We start from the raw sequence: 16,094 nt of genomic DNA, 5'->3' as shown, positions 1-16,094 counted from the left end.
ACTGTTCCTCAAACCGAATGTCTACAAGAAGTAGAATGTGAAGGTTCTAGACCTGACATGCTGACTATGAGCATGGGCCATATGTCAAGGTAGGATCCATTTTCTACATATAAGCAACAACGATCCCATTATTACCAAAGGTCTAGGGCACTCAATAGGTTCCCAGAATGCAAGCTTTTGCTTAGAATAGTGGCACAGGCTAGTATTTATGCCATCATAACCTCCACACACAAATCACTTGGTATCAAAGAATCCTAATAACACATTTAATCTAACTCCCCATAAAATACAAAATTCACAGATTTTTATAAATTTCAGGTAGTTGATTGAGATTCCGCGGGTGTGAGAGTGACAGCTAGAGACGAGAATGAATGAGCAGGAAGACTTGTGACGTGTGACTTGTGACTGTGAAACATTTTGTTTTGTATTGCAATATCAGCCTGCAAGGAAATACGGTGATGTGTGCTTTCATATACAAGCACATTGGTGAAAAAATTGAAAATGGCATGTTTACCAGTAATCCTTTCCACTCTTGTAAAATTAACAATCATAACTGCATGCTCTTTATCTCAAAAGACTGTTTAGACTAATTTGGACTTATGTACTTTGACTTAATGTGGTTCACATAAGTAAAATAATTCTGGGGCAAGTTCTAAAAGTGAAGCAAGCATCAAAAACATTACTTTGGTTTCCATGGGGATTGTTTCACCATGAATTTTGCAGCAGATTTTGTGTTCGTTGTACTCGTAATTCTTCATGTCCCAAGCGATAAATTACGATTAGACTGATAATTCTTCCTTGGCTGCTGGGACTCCTGGGATATGGTGGTGACATAACTGGCTAGCAAGAGATTATTATGACCACGCATGGTCAGTCATTGTGGTCAGGTCTATGAAAAGAAATTAATGTTTGCAAGTGCATGTTAGAGAGTGAGTGTGTATCTATAATGAGCTCCAAGAATGCAGGTCGGTGTGTATTTGTAAGAGACAGAGTTAGTAGAGGACTGTGTGCCTATTGCTGTGCGTGAGAACGGACTCTAAAAAAAAAAAAAACTACACAAAAATATTTTTTTAAAAATAATGTAATACAAACAGATAAATAAAAATTAGTAAAAATGTTTTCCATTAAAAAAAAAATAAAAAAAAAAAATTATGGAAAATAATGCCAGGTTTCTTTAGGTTTTGTGTTTAATAACTAACTTTTTCCTTAAAATACATGCAAATTCATTGTTATGTATTTTTCCTTCTCTATTTATTATACTTGTAACCATATTTACAGCCAATTGTACATTGTACATATGACGATATTTAAAGGGTTACTCCAACCACCATGAAAACTCCAGTGATTTTAGAGCACCTGCAAGGGGAAGCTAGGTCTTCCCTCCCACCCACCATACCCGTGAGCACTCCCTCCTGCCTCTTTCCGTGCAACATTAGCGTCTATAAATAAAATACATTTTTTTTTTAAAACTCCCTCTTCTTCCCCACATCCTTAGCCTCCCTCCCTCACTGCGTCGGCCTGTAGCGTGTGAGAAGCCTGTGATTGGACAGCTTGCGGTGCCTGCCTGAGGGAGCGCAGAAGATCAGTGCCAGGAGCATCGCCCGTTGCTGGATTCAAGGTGAATAAAACCTTTTGGTACTAAGTTGATGTGTAGTATAGTTGCATGGAAAGTACTGACATGATTACCGGAAAGGAACTATACTACGGAATGGTCCCCCTCCTCCAAATGGTTAAAGTAACACTTTCCATACAATCAAAAAAAATAAAGGGGTCTAAATATTTTAAATGTTCTAACCTTATGCTACAAATGTTAGAATTATTTATTCCACATCAATCTACTTTCATTAAGCCATAATAACAAAGGAAACACCAGATTTTTTTTTTACCATTGCAAGTATATTAAAGCAGAAAGAGCACATTGACATAGAAACATAGAATGTGACGGCAGATAAGAACCATTGGGCCCATCTAGTCTGCCCAATATTCTAAATACTTTCATTAGTCCCTGGCCTTATCTTGTTGTGGTAGTTTTTTTTTTGTTTTTTGTTTTTTTAACCCCTTAAAGACACATGACGTGTGACATGTCATGATTCCCTTTTAATCCAGAAGTTTGGTCCTTAAGGGGTTAAATATAGTCTCCTCCTTTACGGTGTTGATTCTTTTTATATATTTAATAAGTGTTGACATAAGTGTTCAGACCAGAGGAGTAACTTGATTTAATGACACCCAGAACAGAAATGTACAGGGAGTGCAGAATTATTAGGCAAGTTGTATTTTTGAGGATTAATTTTATTATTGAACAACAACCATGTCCTCAATGAACCCAAAAAACTCATTAATATCAAAGCTGAATATTTTTGGAAGTAGTTTTTAGTTTGTTTTTAGTTTTAGCTATTTTAGGGGGATATCTGTGTGTGCAGGTGACTATTACTGTGCATAATTATTAGGCAACTTAACAAAAAACAAATATATACCCATTTCAATTATTTCTTTTTACCAGTGAAACCAATATAACATCTCAACATTCACAAATATACATTTCTGACATTCAAAAACAAATCAGTGACCAATATAGCCACCTTTCTTTGCAAGGACACTCAAAAGCCTGCCATCCATGGATTCTGTCAGTGTTTTGATCTGTTCACCATCAACATTGCGTGCAGAAGCAACCACAGCCTCCCAGACACTGTTCAGAGAGGTGTACTGTTTTCCCTCCTTGTAAATCTCACATTTGATGATGGGCCACAGGTTCTCAATGGGGTTCAGATCAGGTGAACAAGGAGGCCATGTCATTAGATTTTCTTCTTTTATACCCTTTCTTGCCAGCCACGCTGTGGAGTACTTGGACGCGTGTGATGGAGCATTGTCCTGCATGAAAATCATGTTTTTCTTGAAGGATGCAGACTTCTTCCTGTACCACTGCTTGAAGAAGGTGTCTTCCAGAAACTGGCAGTAGGACTGGGAGTTGAGCTTGACTCCATCCTCAACCCGAAAAGGCCCCACAAGCTCATCTTTGATGATACCAGCCCAAACCAGTACTCCACCTCCACCTTGCTGGCGTCTGAGTCGGACTGGAGCTCTCTGCCCTTTACCAATCCAGCCACGGGCCCATCCATCTGGCCCATCAAGACTCACTCTCATTTCATCAGTCCATAAAACCTTAGAAAAATCAGTCTTGAGATATTTCTTGGCCCAGTCTTGACGTTTCAGCTTGTGTGTCTTGTTCAGTGGTGGTCGTCTTTCAGCCTTTCTTACCTTGGCCATGTCTCTGAGTATTGCACACCTTGTGCTTTTGGGCACTCCAGTGATGAAATATGGCCAAACTGGTGGCAAGTGGCATCTTGGCAGCTGCACGCTTGACTTTTCTCAGTTCATGGGCAATTATTTTGCGCCTTGGTTTTTCCACACGCTTCTTGCGACCCTGTTGACTATTTTGAATGAAACGCTTGATTGTTCGATGATCACGCTTCAGAAGCTTTGCAATTTTAAGAGTGCTGCATCCCTCTGCAAGATATCTCACTATTTTTGACTTTTCTGAGCCTGTCAAGTTTTTGACCCATTTTGCCAAAGGAAAGGAAGTTGCCTAATAATTATGCACACCTGATATTATTATTATTATTATTATTATTATTGCCATTTATATAGCGCCAACAGATTCCGTAGCGCTTTACAATATTTTGAGAGGGGGGGGGGATGCAACAATAAATAAGACAATTACAAGAAAACTTACAGGAATAATAGGTTGAAGAGGACCCTGCTCAAATGAGCTTACAGTCTATAGGAGGTGGGGTATTAGAAACATTAGGATAGGAAATATCAAGTAGGAGTGAAGCAGAGCTGGAGGAGAGAGCAAAGCACTATCCCATAGGAGAGCAAGAGACAGGTATGTAAGGGAGAGATTACTCTGGGAGGCCATACGCTTTCCTGAAGAGATGGGATTTAAGGCCCTTCTTAAATGATTGAAGACTAGGGGAGAGTCTGATGGCAGTAGGCAAGTTATTCCATAGGAGAGGAGCCGCCAGTGAGAGGTCCTGCAAGCGTGAGTTGGCCGTACGGGTGCGAGCAGCGGTCAGGAGGTGGTCGCGGGCAGAGCGGAGGGTACGAGGAGGGGCATACCTCTGGATCAGTGAAGAGATATAAGAGGGGCTGGAATTGTTCAGTGCTTTAAATGTATGGGTTAGCACTTTGAATTGACTCCTATAGGATACAGGGAGCCAATGTAAGGACTGGCAGAGGGGCGAGGTGTGAGAGGACCGACTGGATAGGAAAATCAGTCTAGCTGCAGCATTCATTACGGACTGTAGCGGGGCAGTACGGCTTTTGGGGAGACCAATCAGGAGAGGGTTACAGTAATCCATGCGGGAAATTACTAGAGCATGGACAAGCTCCTTGGTAGCATCTTGCGTAAGAAAGGGGCGGATGCGGGCTATGTTTTTGAGTTGGAACCTACAGGACTTGGCAACAAACTGGATGTGAGACTCAAAGGTGAGACCAGAGTCAAGTATGACGCCAAGACAGCGCGCTTGTAGGGATGGACTCATGTGGATATCACTGACTTGAAGGGAGAGTGAGAGAGGAGGATCAGTATTAGGAGGAGGAAAGACAAGGAGTTCAGTTTTAGAGAGGTTAAGTTTGAGAAAGCGTGACGACATCCAGTCAGAGATGGAAGAGAGGCAAGCAGTGACACGTTGCAGGACGGCCGGGGAGAGGTCCGGTGAGGAGAGGTATATCTGAGTGTCATCAGCGTACAGGTGGTAGTTGAATCCAAAAGAGGCAATAAGTTTTCCAAGAGAGGCAGTATAAATAGAAAATAGAAGGGGACCAAGGACAGAGCCTTGGGGAACTCCAACCGAGACAGGGCGAGGGGAGGAGGTATCCTTGGAAAAGGAGACACTAAATGAGCGTTGGGAGAGATAGGAGGAAAACCAAGAGAGGACAGAGTCACAGAGACCGAGTGATTGAAGAGTTTGAAGGAGGAGAGCATGATCAACTGTGTCAAAGGCAGCAGAGAGGTCAAGGAGAATTAATATGGAGTAGTGACCTTTGGATTTAGCGGAGATTAGGTCATTAGTCACTTTGATAAGAGCGGTCTCAGTAGAGTGGAGAGGGCGGAAGCCAGACTGAAGAGGGTCAAGGAGAGAGTTGGAATTAAGGAAGTGAGACACACGGGTAAAGACAAGTCTTTCCAAAAGCTATAGGGTGTTGATGTCATTAGACCACACCCCTTCTCATTACAGAGATGCACATCACCTAATATGCTTAATTGGTAGTAGGCTTTCGAGCCTATACAGCTTGGAGTAAGACAACATGCATAAAGAGGATGATGTGGTCAAAATACTAATTTGCCTAATAATTCTGCACTCCCTGTATTTTGGCCCCCCACTCCGACACTCAAAACTGTAAAATAAAAATAAAAAAAAGGAAAAAAACATGTTTGTTGTCTCCCTCTGCATCATCTCTAACTCCCTTTGTTGTTACATATATGAGCAGACCCACACATTGAGATAGATCATATATGTGTCCATGCGTGTGTGTATGAATGTCAATGTGTACTATGAAAAAAATAATAAAAAAAAAATATATATATATATACACACACACACACACACTCTTATACAAGCACTGACACATACATTCATGTACCCACAAATATATACACACACATAATGTTTATTTTAACGAATAATACAATTACCTTGACAGTTAGGCTGTAGCCCAGTTGGGAGCTACTGGGACCAATCTTTGTGTACTGATTTCCCAGCTGCTCTGTACTGTTATAGAGGTGAGGGTAACATCATATCTCAGATCCAGCAACAGTATAGGGCAGGCAACGAAGCAGGGAAATCAGTGTAGGGAGTCAACAGCAGCTCCTTAGGCTTTTCACCTTATCCAGCTCCAGGTAAGTGGTAGGTAAGGCACCTTCTGCATAACACCCCCGTAAGCAACTCACCAGTAGACAGGTGTCTGCTCTGGCAGGAGGGGGTGCACAGCACACTGCAGCCTGTCACCCTGTGTGGACCAACCACCTCCCTTAGTACATCACTGACTCAGACCCATAAGGTAGTTTCTGCCATTTATCTTTGCAGATCTTCCCAAGCTCTGTCAGACTTGATGAGGCCAGTCTATGGATAGCAGTTTTCGGGTCCCTTCAGAGATGTTTGATTGAAGTCCGGACTCTGGCTTAGCAACTCATGGACATTCACAGAGGGTTTTTGCCCTGTTGAAAGGTGAACCCTCAGGCCAGTGTAAGTGCTCTAGACCAGATTTTCATCAAGGATATCTTTGTATTTTGTTGCGTTCAGCTTTCCCTCAACCCTGAAAAGGCTCCTGTGGCTGTCATTGAATATCGCCCTCAAAGCACGATGCTACCATCATGATTGAAAGCTGGGATGGCATCATGAATGCTCATGTCCTAAGCAATACTTGATTTCCTCCAAACAGGACACTTTGAATTGGGTCCAAATAGTTCAATCTTTGTTTCATCAGACCAGAGTATCTTGTTTCTCATAGTCAGAGCCCTGTAGTTCCCCTTTTTTGTGCTAATTTCAAGCAGGCATCCATGTCTCCTGCAGTGAGGAGAGGCTTCTGTCTGACCAGTCTTTTATAAAGATCAGTAAAGTGAAGTGTTGCACTGATGGTTTACCTTCTGCAAGTTTCTACCATCTCCACACATGATCTTTGAAGCTCACCCAGAGTAACCATCAAGTTATTGGCAGTGCAGATTGATGTGAGATGTAGCCACAGATGTGAATACTTTCTGAATGCAGTATAGGAACATAGAATGCGATGACACACATTCACCCCATTTAGTCTGCCCAATTTTCTATAGATATACACATGTATACTTGCTACTCCTAGCAAGACTGCTCATTGTTTTTGTGTGACAAATGTAACATGAAAAGCAATATGTAGCCCAGCCCTCAGAACTTTTAGTGCTGCAGCAGAAGCCACTAAGCGACTGAAGTGACAAATCACCATGAGCGACGTGGCCATCTCATTCGCCAAGGACTTCCTGGCCAGCGGTGTGGCTTCTGCCATCTCCAAGACTGCTGTAGCCCCCATTAAAAGGGTCAAGCTTGTCCTGCAAGTCCAGCATGCAAGCAAACAGATTACCGTTGACAAGCAGTACAAGGGCATTATGGACTGTGAAACAAGGTTTCCTGTCTTTCTGGCGTGGTAACCTTGCCAACGTGATCCGATATTTCCCAACTCAGGCACTCAACCTCGCCTTTAAGGACAAGTACAAGCAGATTTTCTTGGACAATGTTGATAAGAGGACCCAGTTCTGGCGCTACTTTGCTGGTAACCTGGCATCTGGTGGTGCTGCTGGTGCCACTTCCCTCTGCTTTGTCTACCCTCTTGACTTTGCCAGAACACGGCTGGCTGCTGATGTTGGCAAGGCTGGTGCTGATCGTGAGTTCAAGGGCCTTGGTGACTGCTTAGTCAAGATCTCCAAATCCGATGGTATTAAAGGCCTTTACCAAGGTTTCAATGTATCTGTTCAGGGCATTATCATTTACAAATAAAAATAAAAAAAATCTATAAAAATGCGGATCGATCTCTGGCTATTCTTGTGTGAATGCACTATCTAATACAACTTTTTGCCCGTCAAGTTAAAGAAGTTTAAAATACAAGTTTGTTTGCCTGTTTGCATTGAGTTATAGCGGATTTCTTTCTAGTACAGCACAATGGTAATAGATTAAATCTAGTAACTTACACTGTTTGCTATATTGTACATAACCATATAAGCTGTCCTGGTTACTAGAAACTGCATTGCTGGCTATTGCTGTGATAGTGTGCTGAGTTATGGCCAGGGATAATGTGGGATGACTCTAGGAAGACTATTGGCTTCTGTAAGTGCAAATCTCTTGCAGTCCAATTTTAAAATCTATATCAGTCGAACCAAAGTCAGTGCTTACTCTACAATGATTGTCTGAGGTTTTATTTTTTCAGAATAACATAAGAAGTGACCTGTCCAGCAGAGCAGACTTAAATTGCAGTGTTATATAGTTATTGCTGTGAAATCAGATTTCCTACCTCTTAAATAACAATATAAATGCTTGGTCAGTGTCTGAGCTATATTGGGTAAAATGCATTTTTGTTTGAACAAATTAAAATGTATATGGCCCATCAAAAAAAATAAAAAGTAAAGCAATATGTAAATGGATTTAAATATAGATATTTTCATGAAATCACATAAGTCACTGATTTCATGAAAAATGGGTTTGTACAAGATAAAGGTAACAGATTTTTGGTGGTTAAATATATGCATATATAAAGAGTCTGTCTGCATTAACTTGCTGCGAAAAGTCTCTGCCCTTTGCGCTGTCCTCAGTTAGAACTGAAGCTTGAAACTCTTCAAGGACAAGTGGGATCCACTTGGTTTTGCTGAATACTATGTAGCGGTACCCTCCCATCATCTAGTATGTGAAAATTATTCAACATACATTATCAACGAAGTCTAGTCAGCAAACCAGCAGCTTAGCAATAACACTGTTCTATTTTCAGTTTCAAAAGCTATAAGGCAATACACAAAAATGTATTTATGTTAATCAGTAAGCGAGAGCGAGACTACTGAACTAAATGAATGTTGCTGGTGGTAACACTGTAAAAATATTGTTTGCATGCTCAAACACATACCACCCATCACATCCTTATCTTTAGCATGTGGTAAAACTAAACACGGGCAATCTTATTTATGAGACTATGTGACACCATGAATAAACTGTGCTACTCGAGATTTACAAGTTCTTCCCAGGGAATTTAATAAATATAAATATACGCCTAACCGCAATGTGAACGTTTATTGATCCTTGTTACCAAAGTATCCTAAATATTATATCAGTCATTTATCATGGATATTAAGGCAAACCAAAGGGGTTTATCTAAATTGCAGCAGAGCTATTGTCTCTGTACCTTTGCCAGATTATTGTGGTTCCTGTACTCTCTAATCAAGCTTCTTCCTATTTCTCCTACCTGTTGCTGAATTTAGAATTTTCTCTTTCCCACTGACCTTGGCTTGCCTCACTACGATTATCATCTTTCTGTTCCAGTCTCCCATCTCTGCTTAAGACCAGACGGCCACTCAAGGCTCAGGGGCTCAACCACCTGGGTAACAAGTGGCTACCTCTGGCAGAAAACATTGTTGATCTGGCTACTGGACTCCAAAATTTGTAACATCAATATCATTACAGGGGCTCCTCTAGCGGCTGTCAGGAAGACAGCCACTAGAGGCTGGATTAACCCTGCAATGTAAACATAGCAGTTTCTGTGAAACTGCTATGTTTACATCTGAAGGGTTAAAACCTGGGGGATCTGGCGCCCAGACCACTTCATTGAGCTGAAGTGGTCTGGGTGACTATAGTGTCCCTTTAAGAGGCCTTGGTATTGTATGGTGTTAGGCAAAACATACATTATGGAGAATAAATCATGGAATACATCATCCATCATGTAATATATGGTTTTAAGATATGATATCTCAATTAACCTCCCTGGCGGTAATCCCGAGTGTGGCTCGGGGTTAATTTTTAGTACCAAAATCTGTAACCCAGAGTAACGCTCGGGGTTACACTGTAGTATCACTTACCTTGTCCCTACGAGTCCCTGGTGTCCTCCCGCAGTGCCCTCTGCCTGATGCCGGCATCAGTCTTCCTGGTTCCCTTCCCTGTGAGCGCCGGTTTCAAAAAAGTAAACATACATATACACACACAATACATTGTAATACAGTGTAATCTGTTAGGATTACATTACTGTATCAAACCTTTTCACCTCAGTTTTGTCCCAGTGCTTTGTCCAGTGTCCTGCCTGCACTTTTACCATTCTTTCTGCCTGGAAACTTGAGAACATCTATGGCATCCAAAAAGCGTCCCTTTAGGTCAAAAGTGGTTTTAGACCAGCTAGCAAAAACGCGATAATGAATTAGAATCACTTGCAGAATTGAGCGATAGTGATTCATGGGAAAATTAGTCAGACACAAAGTGACGACAGTGATTGAGCTCAGTGATGTGGGAACTTGGTGCTCAATTGACTGTGGTACAGATCAGGCAGCAGCCCCAAGATTCCCATTTGCTGGAGCGTCTGGTATGAAAAACGTTGAACACAACAACCCCTTGGCATACTTACAATTATTTCTGACCGATGAGATTATTGAACAAATAGTTACTGAGACAAACCAGTACAAAGAGCAACAATTAGCTACTCTGCACCGGAAGTTTTCAAGAAGCAGAACGTGGGAACCAGGGACCAAAGATGACATTTGGAAATTTCGGAGACGAATAATACTTCACGGAGTGGTGGGGAAACCCCTGCAGAAGTGGTATTGGACAACTAATAAATTACTTGCCACTCCATTCTTTGGTACGGTCATGTCAGAGTACAGATTTTCCCTGATCATTAATTTTTTACACTTAAAAAGCAACGAAGAATTTGATGAAACTATTCATCAAAACTACTGCACCAAAACTAAAGAGAATTTGGGAAGTATCTCAAATGATTCTAAAGAATTTCCAATGGAGCTATGTGCCAGAAAGAGATATCAGCATAGATGAAAGTATAATGGCCTACAAGGGAAGGCTAAGTTGGGTACAATATATTGCATCAAAGAGAGCATGATTTGGCGTAAAATACTACATGCTATGCGAATCGTCAATTGGCTACATTTGGAATTCAGTAATTTACACTGGAAAAGGAACAAAATTCAATCCAAAATACAGCAATACAAAATGGCAACATCTTCCTTTCTTTCACTCATTGCGCCATTGCTAAATCAGGGCTATTGTGTAACAACCGACAAATTTGATACGTCTTCAGAACTTTAGGAGTTTCTTCTGCAAAACAAAACAGATGCCTCTGGAACCCTTAGGGCTAACCGGCGCGACATGCCGACAATGTTTGGCAACTAGAAGCTGAAGACTGGAGAAATGGTTGCCTGGCAAAAAGGCAAAATTATGGCACTGTGATGGCGTGACAAGAAAGATGTGTGCCTAATGAGTACAGTCATAATACCTCCACTGTTATAGTACGCACGAAAGGTGTGAAAGAAATCATGAAGCCAAAAGTAGTGAGACTACAATAACACCATGGGAGGTGTCGACGAAGCAGACCAAGCAATGACATTATACCCACCAATGAGGAAACGGCAAAAGAAGTACTACAAGAAGATCTTCAGGCATCTTCTTGAGCAATGCCTACATTCTGTTAAAAAAAAAGAATTGTCAAATGCCTGGGTGGCCGGCGTTCGTTTGCCGAACACGTGGCGGCGGCCATTTTAAATCGCCGAATACTCAGCGGTAGTTTGTCGTCGATACTCTGGAACTCTTTTCGGGTACATTTGCACAGACAGCTGGTGAAACTTTACTCGACGTTATTGAGAACTGTGTTCATGGGATCTGAGCGCTATTCGCCTATAATATGCGCTCAGATCCAAGCTATCTGGGGGTGTGTGGAACATGGGGACTTCGTTCAGCGAAACATGAGTTATTGATTTTAATACAGTTTTGTTAAAAGGTAAAAAGCACATGTTTCTCTCTGCCCGGAGATAATTAGGTTCTCTACAACCACTTAAGTTAATTATCTCCAGAATAGAGAGGAGGGGTTACACTCTTCCTGTGGGTGTGTGTAATATTTGTAAAGTACAGTGATTTGTTCTGTATATTCTGTTTCAGTCTTCCACAAGGTCCCATGTGGGAGTGTCCTTGCTGGAAGACCATCATAAAAGGGCTGAGTTTGGCCATCAATAAACACATTCGTTTTACCCCTTCATGAAGTCTCGACTCATGTTTGGGGAATTGGGAGCTATAATCACTACTTCACTCTTTTTTCAGCTTGGATTTCGGGAGACGCTACAAGGATCAGCGCTGCACGGATAGCAGGATCCTTTACACCTGGGATTTCTACTAGACTCTTGTTTTGACAGATTTAAGTGAGTTATTCCTAAGAATTACAAGCCTACAATATGAATAGAAAACAATGTACCGTTTTAACATTCAAAAATACTGACATAATCAAACTGCCAGAGAGGTTAAACAATGGTAGGTTAATTCAAGTCTTAACTAAAACCATGCACGTAAAGGAACAAACGTGTATTCCTGACACTATAGTTGTAATAACACTATTTAGCCCCTGACCCCACTCTTTTGCCTTTAATAATCTCAGCCAATCCAATGCTTTCCAATAGGAAAGCATTGAGAGGTTATTGTACATGGACAGCAAAACACAGCATATGTACAGAGAAACAGGGGCAAGAGAGAGAAACACATTTAGTAAAAATAGGGCATTGCTTAGGGGATAAGGTTATGTTGCACAACGATGGCTTTTCTTTTTAAACAAAACTAAATTTATTTGAGCAATGTTGAAAATATGCCATAAATAATAGGCTAACACATATCAAAGTTTTGTTGAACTCTGAAAGTCCCTTTAAGACTTGTTGAATTTTCCTTATGCACATTTATGATGAGCACTTGCCTTTTAGCATTTTATTTTCCCTTTGTGCCTACTCTATAGTAGACTTTTCTTGAGATGGACTACTTTGATTTATCCCCCCATCTTTTTCCTCTTTTGCATTCTCACCTATTCTCACTTTTTAGTCTCCTATACATCAATGTATTATAATATTTACTATATATGCCTTTGTAGTACATGTATATTTAGCATTTTTACACATTCATTATCATTGTATACATTAAATACATAGAGGAAACATAACAGTGAATCATGTATTATTGGGAAAATAATGCCACCATGGAGCTCAGGATACACAACAAACCACTAAGAAGATCAAAGGATGAATGGTTTACGAACATCAAGTTGGTAAAACAATCGCACTGCTTCTCCCAATGTTGGGAGATTAGCGAATTCAAATATAGGCAACTGCAAATAGCAGCGGGTCCCTGGAAATGTAACTCCTATTAATCATAGGCAAACTATTTAAGGCCCCAAGACCACATCTCACAAGATGCTCTATTCCATTTGAACTACTTTACTTAACACAGAGACTAATGTTTATTAATGTCTTATTTTGCTCTACAACAGAATTAAGTAGGGCAGTAGCTTCAGGGTGATAAATCTTTATAGAGGTTTTTCTACATTTTGTTTGAAAAGCAGATTATGTTTATTTAGTACAAAGTGATCATTTCATTGTACGAGTTTAAGGAAAGTAAAACATTGTAAAATGTAATATTATATAATATAGACATACATGTCTCTGAAGGCAGATTTTGTTTCTACATTATTTAAAACTGACCTTCACTTCGCTAAAATTAAAAGCAAGTAAAATACTTTCCTTCAAAGGAGGATATTTCCACTGTTATTGATAAAGCTATACAATTAAATCTTGAAGAACATGTAACAAACAAGCAAAACTTGTAAGATGCTGGGAAAAAGGTGGCATGCCTTGAGGAAGATGGTCTGTGTGGAACCGGCAGCGATTCGATCTGACTTCAGGGTATTTTTCAAGAACTAGTTTCCAAAATACAACGTGCAGTTTAAATACCCATTAGATTACAAGTAACACCCTAAGGGATCGGAGTTTAAATAAGCGATCTTCCAAACATATGTGAAATGGCATAGGCATTTGATTTAAATACACAACTAAAAATTATTCACATGTATAGAAGTTCCAAATGCAACATTGTATGTGACTTTCCTGACCTTTTATGACAGAGTTACAAGAACTACAGTTTAAGCATAGGAAATTTGCCAAAGGTAGACTTACAGATTTTAAAACTTACGGTTTTGTTTGGATTGAAGGTTTGGCTTAAACTCTGCATGAACCAATCGGTCAAGGAGAGACATCTCTTGGAAGTCATCATGGGTGGCTTTTTGAAGTTAGTAATGTCTGGATTTGCCCATTGGAAGATATGCCAATAGTTTCCAAGGATTTTTTGTATCATCTTGGAACGTGTGCCAAAATAGCTGACAAATGTGAGTGTAGTCCCTAATGACTTACCAGGTTCGATCGTTCTTGGCTTAGGCTGTAAAAAATCCTTCCTATCAATATTTCATACGGTGGACAATTTCTCAAAGATGAGTCTAGTAGTATACCCCTCTAAAAAAAATTCTCAACCATCTCTCATAATCTTAGTGAGCATTCTTTGTCCTGGGTTACAATATATTTAACCATATACAGTTTGCACGCAGCAGATTATATGGGTGGGCACTTTCAAATCGCATTAATGTGTTCCAATCTGTTGGTTTGCTTTACAGGTCAGTGGTTAATTTTGATCCTTTCTTGTAGATTGTAGTGTCCAGAAAGTAACTACTTTAAGGGTCAAAGGCCATGGTGAATTGAATCTCATGTGAGAATAAACTCAACTCAGAAGTTCTTGAAGGACTTGAACATACCACATAGCGAATCCAATAACGTATGTGGTTACAGAATAATTGATGAGGATATGTCAAATATTCTTCAAAATGATTAATGAAAATATACGCAAATGTGAGTGCTACGTTCAAGCCCATCGCAGTACCCCGCACCTGCATGTAGAAGTTGCCCAAAAAAAACGAAATTTTGTTACATAAGAATATGTAATAAGGACATATGAAAGTATTTTTGGGAGTTACCGATCTGTAATCTGGTAAAAGCTTTAGACATTGCTTGCATACCCTCTTAATTTGAATTGATGTATACAAGCTGTCAATGTCAAATATGACACATTCAGTAATCTGTATTTCAAAAGAAAAATCCCTGGTGCCACGCAAATAGAATTCTATCTGTAAAAGAAAAGATTTAGACACTTTGAGGAAGATGGACAATGGGGACAGGGCTGAATTAATCCCAGTGATAAAAGGCCCACCAGGCCGGGTTAATTAAAGCCTTATGGATTTTGGGTAACACGTAGATTGTAGGAATGACAAGTTCTATGTTAATTATAAAGGAGGATAAATTAGAATTAATAAGGTTATCTTCTATAGCCTGACTATGTCTGTAATATGTCCTATAATGTCACTGGTATAATCAGAGGGGACTTGGATATACGTACTGGTATCGGATAGCTGCCTGACTACTTCTGTCGCATAATCAGTTGTATTTAACACAACGATCGCTCCAACCTTGTCTGCAGGTTTAATTGTTAGATCCGTATTGGATTGAAGTGCTTTAAGGAAACATTGATCAGCTACAGACAATTTGAGCCATCCCAGGAAAAAAATGGGGCTTATGCAAGACTTTAGATACTTCAATATGTACCAAAGAGATAAAAAGGTTCAATGTCATTATCTCTAGAGGGTGGCATAAAGACAGATTTATATTGCAAACTAAAATTCTGCAATTGGAATAAATCTCTTTGACAGTTTTGTTAGTTAGAGCCTATATTGGCTTTAACTAATAAGGAAAATTCCTTAAGTCAATTCTGCCAAGACCTAACCCGTAGGACATACTTTACCACATGCATTATTATTCTGAAAAGGAGGATATTCTGACAATTTACATACGTAAAAAAAAAGTATCTTCTGATGTATAGATCTTAAAATTAACAAATAATACTGCAGTACTATAGAAATGGTACAAATAGTAATAGATAGGTGCCAATGGAACACACACTTTAATCCACTTAGTTGGGAAATACTTCCTGCTGGGACACTCTGTAGGTCAAGGCTAAGTAATTTAATCTTATAAATGCAGGCATTAGGCTGCTAGAGTAGGACCTACCAAGAATAGGGTACATGGACATTGTGGCAAGCTTATGCAATGTATGATCATATACTGTAACTAAACCCCTATTATTTTTTGCCTGGTGAGGCATGTCTATTGGAACACGTGAGGGGTACCCATTATCACCCTTCTTTTTTTTTTTATCAATGAATCCCATTCTGAACTCAATCAAGACCAATAGAAAGTTTCATGGAATTGAGTCTAGGTTGGGAAAATGTAAATTGGCAGCATGCATTGAGGTCATTCTTATTTCTTTCAAATCCTGTAGTACAATAATGCTGTTTGGTTAAGGAATTCGATGAATTTAGCACATTTTCAAATTGAAATGAATGTCTCTAAAAGGAAGATCCTTAATATTAACACCTCTGAAATTAGAAACCATTTCACTTTAAAATTTGTACATAATTAAAATATTTAAATTACTCCAGATTTAAAAGATCTTGAT

General features: G+C 39.8%; 1 protein-coding gene and 1 pseudogene across 2 annotated transcripts in view; one reads left to right on the top strand and one right to left on the bottom strand.

Moving 5' to 3' along the window:
* CAMKK1 (calcium/calmodulin dependent protein kinase kinase 1) overlaps positions 1-16,094 on the bottom strand; it is a 454,400-nt gene that overhangs the window by 95,712 nt on the left and 342,594 nt on the right. The window lies entirely within an intron of this gene.
* LOC134593777 (ADP/ATP translocase 2-like) lies at positions 6,974-7,526 on the top strand (annotated as a pseudogene).

This window comes from Pelobates fuscus, chromosome 1 (assembly GCF_036172605.1).
Source record: "Pelobates fuscus isolate aPelFus1 chromosome 1, aPelFus1.pri, whole genome shotgun sequence".
Taxonomy (NCBI): Eukaryota; Metazoa; Chordata; class Amphibia; order Anura; family Pelobatidae; genus Pelobates; species Pelobates fuscus.
Note: the sequence above shows the minus strand (reverse complement) of the source record. Positions and strands in the feature narration are given on the sequence as shown.